The sequence below is a fragment of the Euleptes europaea genome, chromosome 5 (genome assembly GCF_029931775.1).
Source record: "Euleptes europaea isolate rEulEur1 chromosome 5, rEulEur1.hap1, whole genome shotgun sequence".
NCBI classification, from domain to species: Eukaryota; Metazoa; Chordata; class Lepidosauria; order Squamata; family Sphaerodactylidae; genus Euleptes; species Euleptes europaea.
Genome location: NC_079316.1, coordinates 37213358 through 37232428, shown reverse-complemented (window position 1 = coordinate 37232428; position 19071 = coordinate 37213358). Strand labels below are relative to the sequence as shown.

The window sequence follows — 19071 nt, the reverse complement described above, 5'->3', positions numbered from 1 at the left end:
GTTTGCCCCCTCCCGAGCCTCCTGTCCTGCACTTCCGGGGCTCCAAAAGGCCTCCCCGGTCAGCGTCTGGGCCCCTCCCTCTCTCAGCTGAGCTGCAGCGGCAGCTCAGCTGTTTGTCAGGTCTCCCCACCCCACCTTCTTCTGCGTCTGCCTGCCGCTCCTGCTCAGCCAGCCCACTTCCCTCTCTGCCGGGCGAGGCTGGGGCCTAGCTGGTTGCCGCAGCTCCCGGCAGCAGCGCCTCCCGCACCCTGCCACCTTGAGATAGGACCGGGCCCCGCCGACCAGCTGGCCTGGTGCCGCCTCACCACCCAGGGGACGGGAAAGCAATGTCTCCCCAAGGCGCGCCCCAGGGAGAGAGCCACCGAGAGCATTCAACTCGGGGCTTCCCGGCACGAGCGGAGGCGGCAGCCTGGGAGGGGGAGAGAAAGGCCAACAGCCAGCCCGACCCCGCCCAACAGCTGAGAGGCCCGGAGGACCGCCGGGAAGTTCCCACCAGGCAGTCAGACAAGCAGCCGGCGGGCGGGTGAGTGAAAAGCGAGCGGCGTCGGCGTCCGGCCGCCAGGACGGCCACCGCTGAGGGCCGCGCCTCCTCAGTCTTGCCCTTCCCGGCTGCTCCGCCGCTGCCGCTTTCCCCATCCCCCGAGGGAAGAGCATGAAACTGGGTAGCGGCTTCCTGGGCGGCCGCGGCGGCTCCACCAAGAGGATGGTGATGGAGCCCACCTTCTCCCCCAGCATGGTCATGTTCAACCACCGCCTGCCGCCCGTCACCAGCTTCACCCACCTGGCCGTGCCCTCCCGGCATTGTGGGCTGACGCCTGCCTTGGCCACCTCGTCATCTTCCTCATCGTCTTCCTCTTCCACCTCCACGTCTTCCTCCTCCACCGTAACGACTGCAACGGTCGCCAAGCCCCCCATCCCGCCCCCCCACCCTCAGGCATGACTTTCAAGAAAGAGCCGGCGGGGGGCTTCCCTCTCAGCGCTTCCTCCACCTCCACCTCTTCTTCCTCCTCCTCCTCCTCGCAAAGGAGCCCTTGGGGCTTCTTCCAATCCCTGGTGAACATCAAGCAAGAAGTTCACATCACCTTCTGCCTGGCCCTTTTTAACTAGAGATGCTGGAGATTGAACCTGGGACCTTCTGCATGCCAAGCAGAGGCTCTACCACTGAGCCATGGCCCCTACACAGTCTGGAAGCTGTGTAGACTTGGTCCCTTGTCATGTGAAAAACACACACAAATAAATAAATTTGAACCTATTTAAGTGGAGTAGCAGTGGTAATCTGCTGCAGCTAAAACAACAAATTCTTGTGGCACCTATTGTGGCATTATCTACTGAAGCCAGCATTATCTTGTGGCACCTATTGTGGCATTATCTACTGAAGCCTGTTTGTCAGATGCATGGTATTACTATCAGCTGGTAACATTTTTTTTTAATTCTGTCCAAGGCTCAGTATCAGATCTGCATATGAATTCCAACTCTCTAGCATTGTGCTGAAGTTTTACTAAGGAACTTAGTAACACACTTATCCCTCTCCCCCCCAAAAAAGGTTTGCTTTTCCAAATGCATGTGGTAAAAGTGTGCAAAGGAGTGTGCAAAGCATATAAAGCTGTTATTGTGTTTTTCTTTTAAGACAAAAGATGTTAATGTATGAGTTGTTTTTTTTTCTAAACTAAAACCTCAGTATTCAGGTTAAATTGTCGTGTTGGCACTTTGCGATAAATAAGTGGGTTTTGGGTTGCAGTTTGGGCACTTGGTCTCTAAAAGGTTCGCCATCAGTGGCTTAGTCCCTAGGTAGCATGTTAGGACTGTAGCCTTATGGCTCCAGTTAGCTGCCAACTGTGATTTTTCTTTCAGATTCAGGAATGACCTTATGCTCCCATGTAATTTTTGCCAACAATTAGTCATTAAGACCACTCATTAAGGGACAGGATAATAACAGCTTTCTTCTTCCTTCCAGAATAAGTTCACAAGACAGGAAACCATCAAGCACATGTTGAAGGCCAAAAACTCTTCCTGATTTTGGAGCTTCCAGAGGGAAGATAGTAATTTACTTTTCACCTGTCATTCACATTTTGGCCACCAAAGGCTTTTCCTGATGGAAGTGGAGTAGCTTGATCCCACAGGTGCTTCTAGGAGCTCAAGTCACATTGTACTCCTTCAGCCTCATGCGTCTACCCAGCCATGGCTCCCCTTCGAGCCTTGAAATAACTGGAATGAAAAGCCTTCCATTGCCTATAATAGACAGGACATCTGATTCTTAATTGCATTGTGCTTTTCCTATACCCACAACAATAATTTCTCCTTCCTTTCTGCTGTAATAACAGGACTAGTTCTTGAATTGCTTGATCAGCTGTTAACTAATTAATCTGGTGTGTGCTTGTATGACAAGCTCAGGAAAAATAAATGTACAGTTGTTGAACCATTTTACCTGGAGTGTGCATGGGTGTGTTTGGAAGCTCCAAAGGTGCTCTGGGTGCAGCATCACAAAGGAAAAAAATGTGAGATTGCACTCCACGCTCATCCTCTGCCTGCAGTCTAAGCCTTTCCTTCTTGTGGCATAGATGTAAGAAATTATGTTTGAGACATTAAGGAATGGCTACACAGACATAGTTAACATCTTAGTCCTTGGTATAACAAAGTCCTCTGTACACCTTCTAAGACAGGGGTGTCAAGCTAATTTGTTACAAGGGCTGGATATGACATAAATGTCACTTGGTCGGGCTGGGTTCATGGGCTAAATAAGAGCTCTCAAGGGGCCGGATCCGGCCCACGGGCCTTATGTTTGACACCCCATTCTAAGGTCTTCTTCATAAGATTAATCGTTGGGCAAAAAATTGAGTAGCCATACCACAGTTGTTTGAGGTATCTGAGATGTCTGTTCTCAATGAAACAGTGCTATTTCAGAGGGAAAGTTTTTTTGCTTAGCACATGAGCCACAAAATGTCATCACTGGGGAAATGCAACCCCAGCTCATACCTTCATTGCTATTTACTTGAACTGTGGTTACACAAGTGTCACGAGCCTGTGATGCATAATTCCTGGGACAGTTCCTTCCCCATGCACGTACTACCTCTTAGAAGAGCAGCTTCTGGTGGTGATGACTATCTTACACTGCAATCCTAAGCAGAATTACAGAGCTGAAGTTAGTGGGTTTAGAAGGGTGTTACAGATACCATGGACTGCCAAAAAAACAAACCAAACCAATGTGTACTGAGGCAGCTAAGATTTATGCATTCTACTTATGCGAACATTGGTGCATGCTAGCTAGGAGCTCACTAACTTCAACTTCAGTGAAGCATTAATGATCGAAATGTATTTTTTTCAGATGATGATTAAAGAAATCACTAGCAAAGTTTATGAGCAGGCATTTCTGAATGATGAGTGATGCTCAGAGTCAGAAGGAGCAAGGATAAGCAGCAAGTGTGTCTTGTCCACTGAAACACTTGGAAATTCCCATATCAGTCATGAATTCACTGGGAGTGTTCAGAGAGGTCACATTCCATCAGCCTTTTAGTTCTGCATTTGTTAAATAGGCATGACAATGACCCAGCACACATGATTGCTGTAATAATGAATGAAATGAAGACTGCAAAACATTTATTACATATTTTAACACTATTATGAACATCAAAATGTGGAATGGAGAGGCAAGTCCAAAAGCTGAATTACTACAAAAGTTAACCATTTTCAAAGTTCGTTCTGTCACACACTTCAGATTCATGCAGCAATTTTAGAGTAGAATGTAGCTTTTAAAAATCATTAAGTAAAATCTAAGGTTTGCTCTCTTTGGATGCACCCATAAGCTTTTTCTGATTTACTTTTATAATTAATCTTTTAAAATATTTTGTTAATAATGCCATGCCTTGGGATCTTGCCTGTCCATGCCATGCTGTACTTAAGCTAATAGGATAAACTCAGATAATAGCTCAGTGCCATTCTGTTTGCTTTAAACCATAGACACCTCTGGAATCCCTAGATAATATATGCTGGCGGCGGCGGGGGGGGGGGAATTCTCCATAGTTACAACATAAATCAAAAAGCAGAAACATAGGTGCATTTCCACATCTTATTTTCAGTGCTCCTTCCACATACCTATTCTGATAATTTCAGAATAAGATTTTCAGAGGTTTAGTCCATTAATGAACAGCCTTAATGCATATCAAGAAGTATAGTTACATCCCCATTCTTCCTTGTACTTTATGGCAGATTACAAATAACAACTTAAAACACCATAATTTAAAACCAACAAAATAAAACCCCAAGTAACCCCCAGAGAGACATGACGTTTTCACCCTGTTAAAAGCCTGGGCAAATAAAATGGCCTTTAAATGACTCCTCAGGGAGTCCATTCCACACAGTGAGAGAAGGAGAAGGAAAAGAAGAAGATTGGTTTTTAATGCTGACTTTCTCTACCACTTAAGGGAGAATCAACCTGGCTTACAATTACCTTCCCTTCCCCACAACAGAAACCCTGTGAGGTAGGTGAGGCTGAGAGAGCTGTGACTAGCCCAAGGTCACCCAGCTGGCCACAATGGAGGAGGCATGGATTCTGATTGAGGCCAGGTGTGTTATCTTCAGTGGGGGTACAGTCAGCAGCAGGTGACAATATCAGGGCCATAGTTGGTACATAGTTGGTGAAGCATTGGAGGATATGACATAATAAGTCCTTTAGTAGTGCTGTTAAGAGAAAATCTCTTAATTCCTCTCTAAAATCAAACAATTTAGAAATTTAGACTCAATTTCTAATCAATTCTGTTTTGATTTAAAAAGAAATCTAAAGGGGTGGGCAGGAAGGGAGGTTTTGCAAAATTTCAGAATTTCACTCTGTAAATGCTTAGAGGTAGGCAGTGGCTTCCCAATACTTCCTATCCTCTTGCTAGAGCACCACCTTGTGGTGCGTAACATAAAACAACTGCCAGGACTGACAGTACAAACAGTGCCTTGATTTCTTTACAAAGAGAAACCAAAGAGAAATGAAAGCCAATCTCCTCTTCTAAAAAAGAATAAAAGGAATCAATGGCTAATTTTAAAAAGTGAATTTTGAGAAAGATATTCCCTTCCCCATAACAATGCTATCATTTAGACCTGGGTTCTAGGCCATGAAGTGCTTTAAATATCATAACCAACACCTTCAATTGACTCAGTAGCAAACTGGGAGCAAGGTATATTCCTGTTGGCTACCCTCTGACAAGGGTACCAGTTTCTGAACAACCTGTTATTTTCTGAGATGTCTTCAAGGCCAGCTCCATATAAAGCCCATTTAAGCAGTCCAACCTCAATGTTACAAAAGTATAGATAGCATGGCCAGATCAACTGAGTCTAAGAAGGGTGAGAGCTGGTGAACCAGGTGCAGATGGCAGGAAGGTACTCTTGGCCACTACAACAACCTGTTTTCAAACAGCAAGTTTGGGTTTTTGAGCACCCAACAAGCTCTTAACCGTTGTCGAAGGCTTTCACGGTCAGAGTTCATCGGTTCTTGTAGGTTATCCGGGCTGTGTGACCGTGGTCTTGGTATTTTCTTTCCTGACGTTTCGCCAGCAGCTGTGGTAGGCATCTTCAGAGGAGTAACACTGAAGGACAGTGTCTCTCAGTGTCAAGTGTGTAGGAAGAGTAATATATAGTCAGACCAAGACCACGGTCACACAGCCCGGATAACCTACAAGAACCGACGCTCTTAACCGTTTCTGCAAATACCAGCTCCACTACATCTACAGTAAGGAGATCCAATCTCTCTAAAACATCAGCAATTCCAAAGATTGACACCTGTGTTTTATCTGGATTCAACTTCAGCTTGTTCTGCTTCAGTAAGCTGACCACGGTGTCAAAACATTTGTTCTAAGACTCCCTGGAGCTGCTCTGTCACACACTCTATATATGTGTGTGTGTGTAAAGTGCCATCAAGTCGCAGCCAACTTATGGTGACCCCTTATGGGGTTTTCATGGCAAGAGACTAACAGAGGTGGTTTGCCAGTGCCTTCCTCTGCATAGCAACCCTGGAATTCCTTGGTGGTCTCCCATCCAAATACTAACCAGGGCTGACCCTGCTTAGCTTCCAAGATCTGATGAGATCGGGCTGTAACATGCTGCCTTCCCTCTTCACACACTCTATATAGTCCAGCATTATTGATTCTGTCAGCAACTCTCCAAAGCAACTCCCACAGCCAGGAGAATTCTGGACTGTCCTTGTAACCAGCAAAGATAGGACCTGGTACCTGACCTGCCGCTGAGAAAGAGCTTGAGGACAATTCTGGTTGGCTGAAAGGACAGAGGGGAGAAGCAAGCCAGGGGAGGAGATTGGAAGGCTGGCCTGTTTAAGGAGGATCTGCAGAAGGTCAGGGAGGATGAGGTATGTCTGGTCAGGCAGTGTGGAAGAACAGAGGATACAGAAAAGTGGAGGAACAAAGTGGTATAAACCTCCTCCCCCTCAATCTGAGGCCTTGCAGGTCCTCCAATGCAGGGAAGGTCATGGTAGAGCAAGGGCAACGTGGCCTTGATCAAGGAGAGTATCACACCTCCGTACAGAAATTCTGGAGTAATTCAAATGATAATTGTTTAAATAATCCAGTGATACCTGTGCTGGTAACAAAAGTAATTATATACAACTCAGAAATTCGCTAGCTTAACCTTTCTACTCAATCAGTGGATGCTGAGTCATTTGGGTTCCCAAAATTATTGCTTGAAACTGAACCAGCAGTCACTCTTATAAACTGCTTTGCTATGAAAATGCAACATTTTTCATTTTTGCTACTGATTTTACTGCTCGAACTTTTATAATATCTTGCACAGGTAATTTCCTGAACACAAAAGGATCTATTAGCAATGTATTAAATGCTACCTTTGTAGTTTTATTTGTTCAGCCCTATAATTTAAACATGTTGGGACAAAAGGTGGAAGTATTGCACTTGGTCTCAGTCATGATATTATTGATTTAGCTTATTTAATAAGACTGGAATTTCCATAATAAGCCTGTTTGAAAATGACTGTGAACTAATATCATTATTTGCCTTTACTGAGGTTCAGAAAAAAACTCACCCAAAAGAACAAGAAGTTGAAGGGGGAAATATTGGCTGAAGTGTATGAGCAATACTATGATACATTTTTCCAGCATCACATTTCCAAATACTTCCTGTATAACTATAACAGTAAATCCTTAACTTTTAAAAATTGAAGTGGAGAATCTCAGGGAGGTCTATCAACTTCTAAAGGCCATAAATTGTAGGATGCCTTCCCCTGCAAGATTACGCCCACCAAAAAGCAAATACTTCCACTGCTTCAATGGAATGAAACCGTATAACTATTTCGGAGAGTATGAAAACTGAAATGAGATTACCTTTTCAGTATTAAATCCCCCACCCCGACTAATTCCTTCATTCAAACTACTGAAAATGAAAAACAGATGCTTTTCAAAGGAACTGATTGCTGGACTTAAACCAATGTACCTAACATTCAGCACACAAATAACTTTGAGGGTTTGCTTAAAACTAAAACGTCTGCACTTCCTCTACAGCTATATTAAACTGGCAAGAATAATAAAAGCGACTATTGTTGCATCCTACAACTGTAGATGATTTCTTCAAGACAGGATGGCAACATCCCTGAAGGAAACAGCCATGCAGAAAATGCACACACCATCGACAGCCGCAGGCCCACTATCTGCCAGTAGGGTTGCCAACAGGCCAGGAGAAAAATGCCCCATTTGTTCAATAGTGGCTTAATGGGATGTGATTTACTTGATGATATTATTTTACCTGCATGCCATGTAAAGCTTCAGCTGCCCATTTCCACACATTAAGCCTCTATTAAAGGGGAAGGACATATTTCTTCAGCTCTGTTGGAAACCCTCTTGGCAAGAGCAATGCGAATGCTTGCTTCCAAAGCTTGGCTCTAAATGCCCATCTGGGAGCAATTCTAAGCCGATCTAATCAGAAGTAAGGCCCATTTTATTCAAAGATACATACTCCCTGGGAAGCGCCATAGGATACTCCCTTAGGATCAGAGCCATAGTCTTTTTTTTTTTCTTAGTCCACTATTCTCAGCAATTTTCCTTTGGCCCTTTTATCGTTTTGTACTGTGCTGATATTATAATTTCTTGCACAGACGGGAAAGCATTTCCTTTTGATATGTCTGCAAGGATAACTTTTTTGCTGAACTAGCAGCACCAGGAAATTTTAATGGCCAGTAGTTTTTACTTTAATTGCATTGTTTGCTGCAAGTATCATACTGTTTCTGTTGCATTGTTTTAAATTTTGTATTAGGGTTGCCAACTCTGGCTTGGGAAATTCCTGGAGATACAGGGGTGGAGCTGGGGGTTTGCAGAGTTTGGGGGTGGAGCCCACCAGTGATGTGATGCCCTCTGAAACTGCCATTTCCTCCAGGGGAACTGACCTCTATATTCTGGAGATCAGTTGCAATTCGGTGAGAACTCCAGGCCCCACCTGGATTCTGGCAACCCTTTGCACAACCCACCCTCATCTCAGAGAGAAAGGTGGACTATAAATGAAGTAAGAAAGTAAATCAATCAATCATCAGAACTGAACCCCAAGTGTTTGTCCACACAGAACACTGCTGTAATCCTGTTCTGGCACGTTCAGTTATGTAAACTCTTCTACACCCATTGACATCAATGGACTTACATGTGTGACACTGCTTAGGATTGCACTTTTGATGCCTAAAGATATGCAAAAAACAGTCCGAGGGATACCATGGGACAAAGAGAGCTCCTTCCTCTAGAAGGCCCTAAAAACGTCTGCACAACCCACAAATCTATATAGGCAGACATAGTGCTAAGTGCCTTATGAAATCAGGGGCACTTAGTGGCTTCACTTAAGACCCATTAGAATTCTTATGTGAAATAACCTCAAAATCATGAATGAAGAAAGCTTTTGGGGCAGATGTATTTAGTAGTTCCAGCACTGTTTTTTCTGAATTAGGTCTATAAATGCCATTAATTTGGTCTCCTAGAATTGCCTCCAGGAAGAAAAAGAGAGATGCTTGCAAATGTGACTCGTCTTCTTCATCCTCCCATTTTTGTGCCACAAGTAACACAGGCATAGGAGGAGAGATGTAAAAATGTGCTGAAAGCTAGTGAATTTTTCAAGGATGCTCTGAATGGGTGTTACCTACCCTTGTAATGATCTGACAGGTGAGACTAATCCAGAGAGCCAGCGTGGTGTAGTGGTTAAGAGCGGTGGTTTGGAGCGGTACTCTAATCTGGAGAACTGGGCGTGAGCTGCGGACGCTAATCTGGTGAACCGGGTTGGTTTCCCCACTCCTACACATGAAGCCAGCTTGGGTGACCTTGGGCTAGTCACAGCTCTTTTAGAACTCTCTCAGCCCCACCTACCTCACAAGATGTCTGTTGTGGGGAGGGGCAGGAAAGGTGATTTTAAGCTGGTTTGATTCTTAAGTGGTAGAGAAAGTCAGCATATAAAAACCAACTCTTCTTCTTCTTCCTTCACTATGGCACAATGTGAGAGTTGGGGAGCAGGTTCTGCTGATGCCCTCATGCGTGGTTGCAACTCCATGGCCCTTTGACTGACCTGAAACTGACCCAGGTGGGCTGAGATTAGAGACAATAAACCGAAATAATACATTTAAAGGACGGCAAAGCAAGTGCCTGTCCTCAGTCTCCCTTTACTGAGTTGTAACCCAGCTTTGTCTCAGTCGCCGCAGCTTTTCAAGGATTTGAGGGGAAATTCAGAATCAGTGCAGTTTACTATTTTCAGACATGCTTATTTGGCTTTCTGGAACACACTACACTACTCTAAACTGCTGCCTAATGAGTACCAGCAATGTCTGCAAGTAGTTACAGAAAGGATTTTTTAAAAAAACATTTAGTCAGGAAAGCCCAGCTCAGACATAACATCTGGTTTATGCAGAGATTCTGATTTTATACCCAATTTGCCAGTTGAAATGACTGCAGCAAAAGGAGGTCAATTGCCTTGTCTAAAGTCACATGGGTTGCTCTCGCTCTCCCGGTCCTCCCTTCCCTTCCCTCTCTTTCACACACAAACCAGATTTAATATGCTCCCCCCTTTATTGTCTGGCTTCAGAAGTTCCTCTACAAATGATGTTACGAGCGTTCTTGTTTTTAATCTGCCATGCCTACCCTGCTAATTAGGGCTGATGGAGTTTCATTCAGTTTGTGTCTGATGAAGTGAGCTTTGACTCACAAAAGCTTATTCCCCGCAAGATTTTGTTGGTCTCTGAGGTGCTACTGGACTCAGATTTTATTTTGATAGTGGCGGGGAGGAAATGGCTGCTGGCTGTGTGGGACCATAAAGCTTTCCACCAACACATAGGGTTGCCAACCTCCAGGTACTAGCTGGAGATCTCCTGCTATTACAACTGATAGAGATAGAGATCAGTTCACCTGGAGAAAATGGCCGCTTTGGCAATTGGACTCTATGGCATTGAAATTGGGCTCTATGGCATTGAAAACCTCTCACTGGCGGCAAAGAGGGACCTGGTAATCCTTCCCACACAGCAGCCATCCAGGCTTTGCTATGAACCTCTGCACAACTTTGCAGCAAAGCAGGTTTAGGAAAGATCAGAGGAAAAAACCAGCGGAACCCCAAGAGGTACATGAATGTACTATGATACTTTGGGGAAGCAGAACCCCACCCCCCACGTCCCAACAACATCAACACCAGGGCAAATAACCAGCATGGAAACCGTCTGAGTGGAGATGTGAATCCAGTTTTTCCTGGCCCAAGCTATCACAGCACCAATTGGCTTGCTGTTGCATTCTCGTCACATCTAAACAAAATGTAAAATGGACTTTTATAATGGTTTGTTTCTAAACATCGCTGATTAGTTCAGTTTTCTTCATATACACACTTTCTTCATTTTATGCAAACATGACAGCAGACCTGACTAGATTTAGATTAGTATTCAGGAAATGACTCATCTGTTTGTGCTGTCGTGCAAATCAAGAGCATCCTCACACTGTTATTCTCATTTCTGCCTAAAGTGGAATCCTGAACCCTATAATGCTTCATATTTGGAAACAGCCATAGAAATCCAATGTGTACTGAGGCAGATGAGATGTATGCCCACACAGAGCAGACAAGGAGTCCACAATCTGAATAAGCCAGAAGTCACCTTGGTGCTGCCAGAAAGGCTGAAGCAAACTCAGGTTGTACTCATTAACAGCTGTCCCTCACATATGATGCATGCTGCTGAAAATAGCAGCATCCTGGCAATAAACCCCTCTGCAATGTGCAGTATAAATTACATCACTTTGTGGCATCTTTATGTTGTGGATGTATGTCCCTACTAGAGTAGTTGCAATTGACAGGGATGTGGAAAACTTACCACAATGGCAACAAGCCAGGTTCTACTGTTATGTTGCAAAGTTGGAAATGGAGGACTCAGCATGGGACCACCATCTCTGGCAGCAGACCTGTGCTTAGAATTTATATTTATTTATTTAGAAAAAAATAAGGGGAACCTGCCCAAGGTGGCTTACAAAATAAAACATAGCACAAAACATTAACAGTTCTTAATTAAAATCCAGCATCAAAAGCCCAGCCACAGCTTAAAACACTGAGCAGCTTAAAGCGAATTTAACACTTTCCAAGCTAAAACCACTATAAACATGGTGTTAAAAAACCATTTATCTCTGCACAGAGAGCAATGGGAAAGCCTAAAATACCCCCCCACACAACAATGTGCAATTCACACCACTTTTCACTATGCTATTGCTAGAGATCTTTTCACCCTGAAAAGGGAGCTCTTCTTCATTTTGAATCTGAAGCTCTTTGGTAGCATCCATCAATATCCATTCATCAATGATGTAAAAAGGTAAAGGTCCCCTGTGCAAGCACCGAGTCATTCCTGACCCATGGGGTGACGTCACATCCCGACGTTTACTAGGCAGACTTTGTTTATGGGGTGGTTTGCCAGTGCCTTCCCCAGTCCTCTTCCCTTTACCCCCAGCAAGCTGTGTACTCATTTTACCGACCTCGGAAGGATGGAAGGCTGAGTCAACCTTGAGCCGGCTACCTGAAACCAACTACCGTTGGGATCGAACTCAGGTTGTGAGCAGAGCTTGGACTGCAGTACTGCAGCTTACCACTCTGCGCCATGGGGATCTTTTCATCAATGATGAGTACTTTATTATTAAAGCCATTTTCAGTTGTAGAACTCCTCTTACAATAAAGAGTATGGTATGTTCACCTGACACACCCTGCATGTGAGGTTGTTGAGTCAGACTACTAGTCCATCATGTAAGCCAGTATTGTCTACTCCAAGTATCAAGAAGAGGCCCTTCCTAGCACAGCTGCCCAAGTTTCTTTTAGCTGCAGATGCTAGAGACTGAATGCCAAGACCTTTTCTTTACACATGTGTTCTGCCACTCACATATGTGTGTGCCCGGAGGGGAGGTGGGTCATTTTTGTTTCTGACACTGTCAGTTTTTATTAAGTAAACAGTTTGCCTAAACTGCTAGTTAATGACTAATGTTAAGTGTGCATACATATGAAGATGAGCTGTTGCTGAAAGATGAGGGATTAATCGGTGTTTACCCAAACATTGTGGCCAAAATCAGTCTAGATAGCTCATTCTTCATATTGCATTCCAACTATAGAATACATTGCTAATTTTACATGACTATATAAAAATGTCACATTCGTGCCCTACGGTGCCTCGGGGGGGGGGGAGCACTCATCACTCAGAGTTCCCCTTTTCGTCCTTGATTTACTCTCTTCTTACACGCAGCTACAGACTAGCCTCCCTTTGAGTCCTCTCTGTGTTCTCTAAGTTTGGAGCCTGACTGCTAGCCCCTTCTCACCTAAGGAATGACTCTTTCTGCCGGTGGTCTCTGCCGCCTGGTCCTTTTTGCCTCCAGACGGAGCAAGATGGAGATAAAAATCATGATTGTTTCATTGCTTCGGAGATAAAAATCATGATTGTTTCATTGCTTGCTTGGGATGTTTGAGTAAAGAAAGATCCCCCCCAAGAGAAGCGTATGTGAAATGCGTAGGGGCAATTTAACGAATAAACAATTTTTCCCTTGCACCAATTGCTGCTTTTTGTCTCCATTTTGGCTTGGTGCAGCCCTCTTTCTTTTTGCTGGTTTAAAGCAAGAGACAGCCTTGCACATTTGAGATAAGCCATTAACAGTACAATCCTAAGGAGGTCTGCTCAAAATCCTACTCAAGTCTATTCAGTGGGGCTTCCTCCCAGGAAAGTGTTTTTAGGATAGCACTATAAGTGTAAGTTTAGCAATGGTTAGCTGGCATTGGGGGGATGAATACAGCCAAGAAGCCATGACCTCACATTGTTGTTTATTGGCTAGTTGGCTGCTTACACATGCCAAGCTCCATTCAGGCAATGGATTCTGTACAGGGATCTAGTGAGAAAGCTCTGCACTCTGGCGTTTTCTTTTCATAGTTCCTAGCGAGTTTGTATGAACTTTACATTCAGCCCCAAATCTCACTATGAACACTGATATCCGGGAAAGTTGTTTGTGCGCTTCACTGTAGCTGAAAACAATGTTATTTGTGATGCTACATGCTTCTATTTCCATTGTGAAATTGACACGGAACTTGATCAACTAGACACACGCAGCTCTCTTCAATTTGTTGCACCTTGCATTCAAGATTTTGGATTACTCCTCTTGTTTCCAGTTCTGCGGGACTTTGCCATTTTATGGTTTGCTGTTCTGAGGTCTCCCACGTTGTTTTGTTATTCCAGTGCAATTCATTATTGGAAACATTGTGCATTATATGCGATTGCATTGAAACTTATGTTGCTGTGTATTTTGTTAAAAAGTGACATTTTCCTTTACCTATACTGATTTTGTATAGCATTATTAGGTATAGAGATGTAATTTTTGTTTCATTTCAAAATCTCAATATAGCAACTGTTTTTTTTAAAAAAAATATCTACAAATGGGTAACTTTCCCACCAAAATAGTACAACTAAAAGTTTTTAATGTTTCATTTGTCAAATGTAGTAAAGGAGCATGAGAAGCTATTTAGAGATTATTTGTCTATTTTAAAACTGTTACTTCTGTGTCACTTCACGGTTGTCTCCTCTCTGCTTTAACGCACCACGTTCTTTATTTTTTGCTCTTCACTGATCCTTCCCCTTCAATTTGTCAATAAATGTGACTCTGGGTGTTGTATGCCAGTTGAGGCTTAGCCAGTGTTGAGAAATCTGGAACAATTATGCCCTTTGTTTGGGAAACGATGCTTCTTCTAACACAGCCCAAGTGGTGTTTGCCTTCTCCGGGCAACAGCCCTCCATTGTTAAAATCCACATTTCGTTTGGAGTCCAAGAAAAACAGCCCAACTGAGAAGGGCATATTTCTTCTCTCACTTAGGACTGTACTCTTAGACTGTGTATGAAACGGATTCAATGCATGGATATTCAGAATGAAAACATTACCGGCCATGAACTAAATAGTTTCTGGCTATGACTTCTCTGTGGGCTTTATCACAGGATTTGGAGTGATGATGACACCAGGTCATTCCAGTGTCATCTTCTCCTCTTTAAGGAAATGAACCCCACAATCTGGCTCCTGGACTCCCAGTTACAGATACTGCCGTTCCTTTTATGTTAGTTGAAACCAGCAGCCTGCAGCAGCCTGACTCATTCAAACCCATGTGAGGGGGGCCCCCCACCCCACTCCTGGTCCTTACTGCCCTGAGAATGCCCAGGGTTGCATGACACACATTTTTGTGATTTTGTGCTACTGTGGCGACACAGCAAACATTCGCAACTGGATTTTCCTCTGTGGACAAGGAGGTGAATTATTGCCATAGTCCAACAATGTGAGGAAGCAGCCAAGTCTCAGTGATGTAATGATAGCAGAAGGTATAATCTGACAGAATTGTCCTTTCTAGACTACTCTCGAAGAACCACGGAACCCAGTGCCCTCTTGGTTCCCAGGGCCATAGCTCTCAACCTCCCTTGCTTATTTACGTCCTATCTACCAAGTGCACGCTTGCACTTTAACTCTAGGCTTTGTCTAAGTTTTTGGATTAGCTATATTTTCTCTAGTCCTCTTGTTTCTTCAGTCCCATGCCTCCTTTACCATTCGGTATTTCTCCATACGCGATGTCTTCGAAATCCTTTATTATCCTCACTATTGTTTTCAAAGTGCTCTCCAGTTTAATTAAAGACCATTTGCCTCTGTTTTCAAATGCCAGGAGTAGTGAAATAGTGGGAAGCATTAGTGTTAGGCTGCAGCTAGAGGAAAGACACTAATTTGTAAAATAAAATGGTTTCTAAATATAAACCTGTCACAGTAGTCCCTGAGGCATCAGCAACCTTGTTAAAGCTACAAAACTGCAGTATTTCATGGCATAATTAGTTCTGGAAAATACTGAAAGGTTATGTTTACTGCAAACCACATGTTGATCATGACTAAAAAAAGATTCCAGTAGTAAAAAAAGCAATGAGTTACTTTGGAAAAAGTTTTAAACCTCAAGTTCAAGCAGGGCTAAACATACAAAGTCAGCTTCTTTCCTTGCATAAATGACTAGATTCAAAGTGACACTTCCTCTCCTAAGCACCAGGGATCTGTAGCAAAGAAATTAAAAAAAAATCAGGCTATTATTGTGTCTGGCATCAATGTCTGGCATATACGGAATTCTGTGACACTCAGGAAGTTTTGAAGACATGCCATTGAAGCCACATCCAAGCACTTGATCTTTCCATCCAAACTATCTTACACCGTAAAGGGAGGAGGACAAAGTTAATTATGGAAGCATAAAACAGGAACAGCAAAAGCTTGGTTTCTGGTTATGTTTCAGCCAATGATTCCCCTCCCCCAGCAGTATACTTCTGGGATCTTGGGGGTGGGGTGTTTGTTTTTTGATGGGTGACAAGAATTTTCCAACTTGAATATATCATGATTGATATTCTCTCTCCCCCCATGTTCTCAAACAAACTCAGGTTGCCAATTGGGCCAGTCAACCAGATTTGGTCAACTGGCCCAAATATAATCAAAATACTTTAAAACATTAACCTATTAAGAAGAACAAAGGTGTTTTAATCATTGGCAGGTTTAATATTTACACTAATTACAAAATAAAATTGAAGTATTGTTATGAAATCGTTTAAAAACTGTACTAAATAGTTGTAACTTTTCATTGTATTTTCAATAAATGTTAATGAGTTTCTATTATTCTCTCTGGTTTTTATCCTGGAAACTAAGGCTAGCATGCAATTTCATTCATTTTTTTAAAAAGAAAAAAAACAGAAATAAAGCAAAATAATAGCAACTATTACAAATGAAAGTTGGGAAACAACCCTCACCCTTGCTTTTGCTGAATACCGAAACCGCCTAAAGAACTGAGGGGAGGGAGAGAGGTCACCTACACAGCCGCATTTAGGTTTCATGGAATATTTGACAATATCTGGGGAGGAGCCATGGCTCAGTGGCAGAGCATCTGCTTTGTATGCAAAAGGTCCCAGATTCAATCTCTGGCATCTCCGGTTAAAAAGATCAGTGCTGGGAAAGACCTCTGCTCAAGACCCTAACCTTGACAGACCAAGGGTCTATAAAGAAGCTTCATGTGTTCGTATGTGTTGATTTGATAGTGAGCAAATAAAAGGCAGTCAATAGACTGGTGGGCTTATCCTTACAAGGAAACATATATAGAGCCTTGTATGCACTGAGGGCAAGTTCACCTATTCATGGTCATTACTTGGAGATGGCAAGATTGGTTCCAAAGGCACATGATACCATGAAGCTAACAAGATCAAGGTCTTGTGAAGACCTGATTATTCTACAATTGCCTTGAGTTGTCACAACATACCTCTCTTCGTTCAAGATGGGCACAAATATGGTTTATTTGTGATACCCTCATGCCTCCCCCTCCCTTCCATCTCCTCTCAAACAGTGCATACATTGCTTCTTGGTTTGAGAAGCCTTTTATCCATAAGACTCCCATTGGCCATGAGAAACAAATGGAGGCCCCTGGAGTTACTTTTCTCCCCACCAACAAGAGTCCAACATTCTTGTTCAGAGCAAACGGAGGTTTGTTGTGATTTCTAAAGATGGGCCACGTATGCAGAAGTAAGGCAGTATGTAAGTGCAATAAATACATAAAAACATGAGTTAGTAGCTTGCACATTTGCTAGCAAGTGTTGTGAAGCAGTTGCCCTAGAACTGGGGGTATCTGAATTCAAATCCCTGATCAGACAGAAAGCTCATTGTGCATGGGGAGGGGCCATGGCTCAGTGGTAGAGCCTCTGCTTGGCATGCAGAAGGTCCCAGGTTCAATCCCTGGCATCTCCAGTTAAAGGGACAATGCAAGTAGGTGATGGGAAAGATCTCTGCCTGAGACCCTGGAGAGCCGCTGCCAGTCTGAGTAGACAATACTGGCATTGATGGACCAAGGGTCTGATTCAGTATAAGGCAGCTTCATGTGTTCAACTTTCAGCTGGTCATTCCCACTCTCTCTCTTACCTCACAATATTATCATGAGGTGAAAAATGGGGAACAACCATGTATGCCACGCCGAGCTGTTTGGAAGAAGACAGGATAAAAATGTGATACGTGCAGACAACAAAAAGTAGCCATTCCTTTGCTTTCCTTCTTTGTTCCTAAGACTCATAGGTCCTGAGCAGTTATTTCTTAGAGGAAAATATGATGGAGAGATATTTGGCCACGGCCAATGTTATATTTGGATCTCTATCCATCAGCAAAAAGGGGACTATTTTGTCTCTTGTTACGGGGGAAGGAATTCTCGCCAATATGGGGGGTAATCCATTTATCTCTGTGGTGTTTAAAGAGGGTGCATTCCATCATCTTATGAGAAAATGTGTCCATTTTCTTTGAATTGCATGGGCAAAGTCTGTCAGAATATGGTAGATTTCTATATCTTCCATTTAATACTGCTGAGGGTGCAGCATTTAAACGGGTGAGCACAAAGGCTCTTTGGAAGGAAGGGACTGTCAGGTTGTAAAAATATAGTGGAGTTAGCGAAGGGGGAGGAATGCCAAAGAATTGAGTTGCACATACTCTCCGGGCATGCATTGTGGAACTATAGTGGTCTAAGTAGCCATTGCAGATCAAGCTCTAAAGAATTTTTTTTCTTTGTTCTTAATAAACCAAATAATATGTATTTCAATAACAATTACATGGTTTCAGTTATTCTGCTCATAACCAACATGCAGAGTTCAACAATTTGTAATGAAGAACTGTGATGTACCCTAGGTGGCCTGTCACAAAGCAAAACTGTTTACAGCCTTTCAACACTTCTTTGTATTTTTAGTCAAACAACCCCTATGTGGCTGATTGAAAACACTGATCCATGACTTTTTATTTTTTACTGCTTTTCTCTGTCTCTCAGGGATGCGAACACAGATTTTCCACATGCCTAAAAGCCATTTGGTGGGGTTATGGAATTGCCAGCCCAGCGTAGCAACAAAAACTGCCTCTTGCCAGATTTTGCCTCTAAATGCTACAATTACAGTAGCTAAATCTGCCAGGCTCCATAAAGCAGAGGCAATCTGCAAGCATGCAACCTGTGATAGTGATGTCAGCAGAGTTCCCCCCACATTTACACTAGGGACACAACAGAGATCAGACCCAAGCAGCGATGAGTGTTGATTGCTTGATGTGAAGAACAGTTACAGCAGCCAAACCAAGAACTTCAGAAACTGCTTTGACATTTTGCTCCCGGAGTTCCAAAAGGACCAGTTAAACTTTAACCTCTCCGAAAACAAGGCATGCTCGACGGTAGAATGCCTCTCTGCAATCCATATATCTAATTTTCAATACAGCCAGAATTGTGGATACTTAAATCCGGAGATTAGATCTATGAATAGACAAGACAGAGCTTTCTAAAATCCTGAAAAAGGAACCAAGTTTGTAAAAAATCTGAAATTTTATACACACACAAAAAGCATTGGGGGTTAACCATCCCCCCCAATGATAGAGGTAGCACCTGTAGCTGTAAGAAATGAATGCCCTCATTGGCCATTGCTAGGCAACAACAATATTATTGCCAGCCTTCAAGCCTTTATTTATGTCAGTAAAGGGCATAGGGAAGGGACAGGGCCCTTTAGGCCTTCAGGGGAGTACCCATGGTGGCCAGGTATGGCAGCAACCAG

The 19071-nt window shown here is 43.3% G+C and overlaps 1 protein-coding gene across 1 annotated transcript in view; it reads right to left on the bottom strand.

Moving 5' to 3' along the window:
- DOCK10 (dedicator of cytokinesis 10) overlaps positions 1–19071 on the bottom strand; it is a 168901-nt gene that overhangs the window by 140552 nt on the left and 9278 nt on the right. The window lies entirely within an intron of this gene.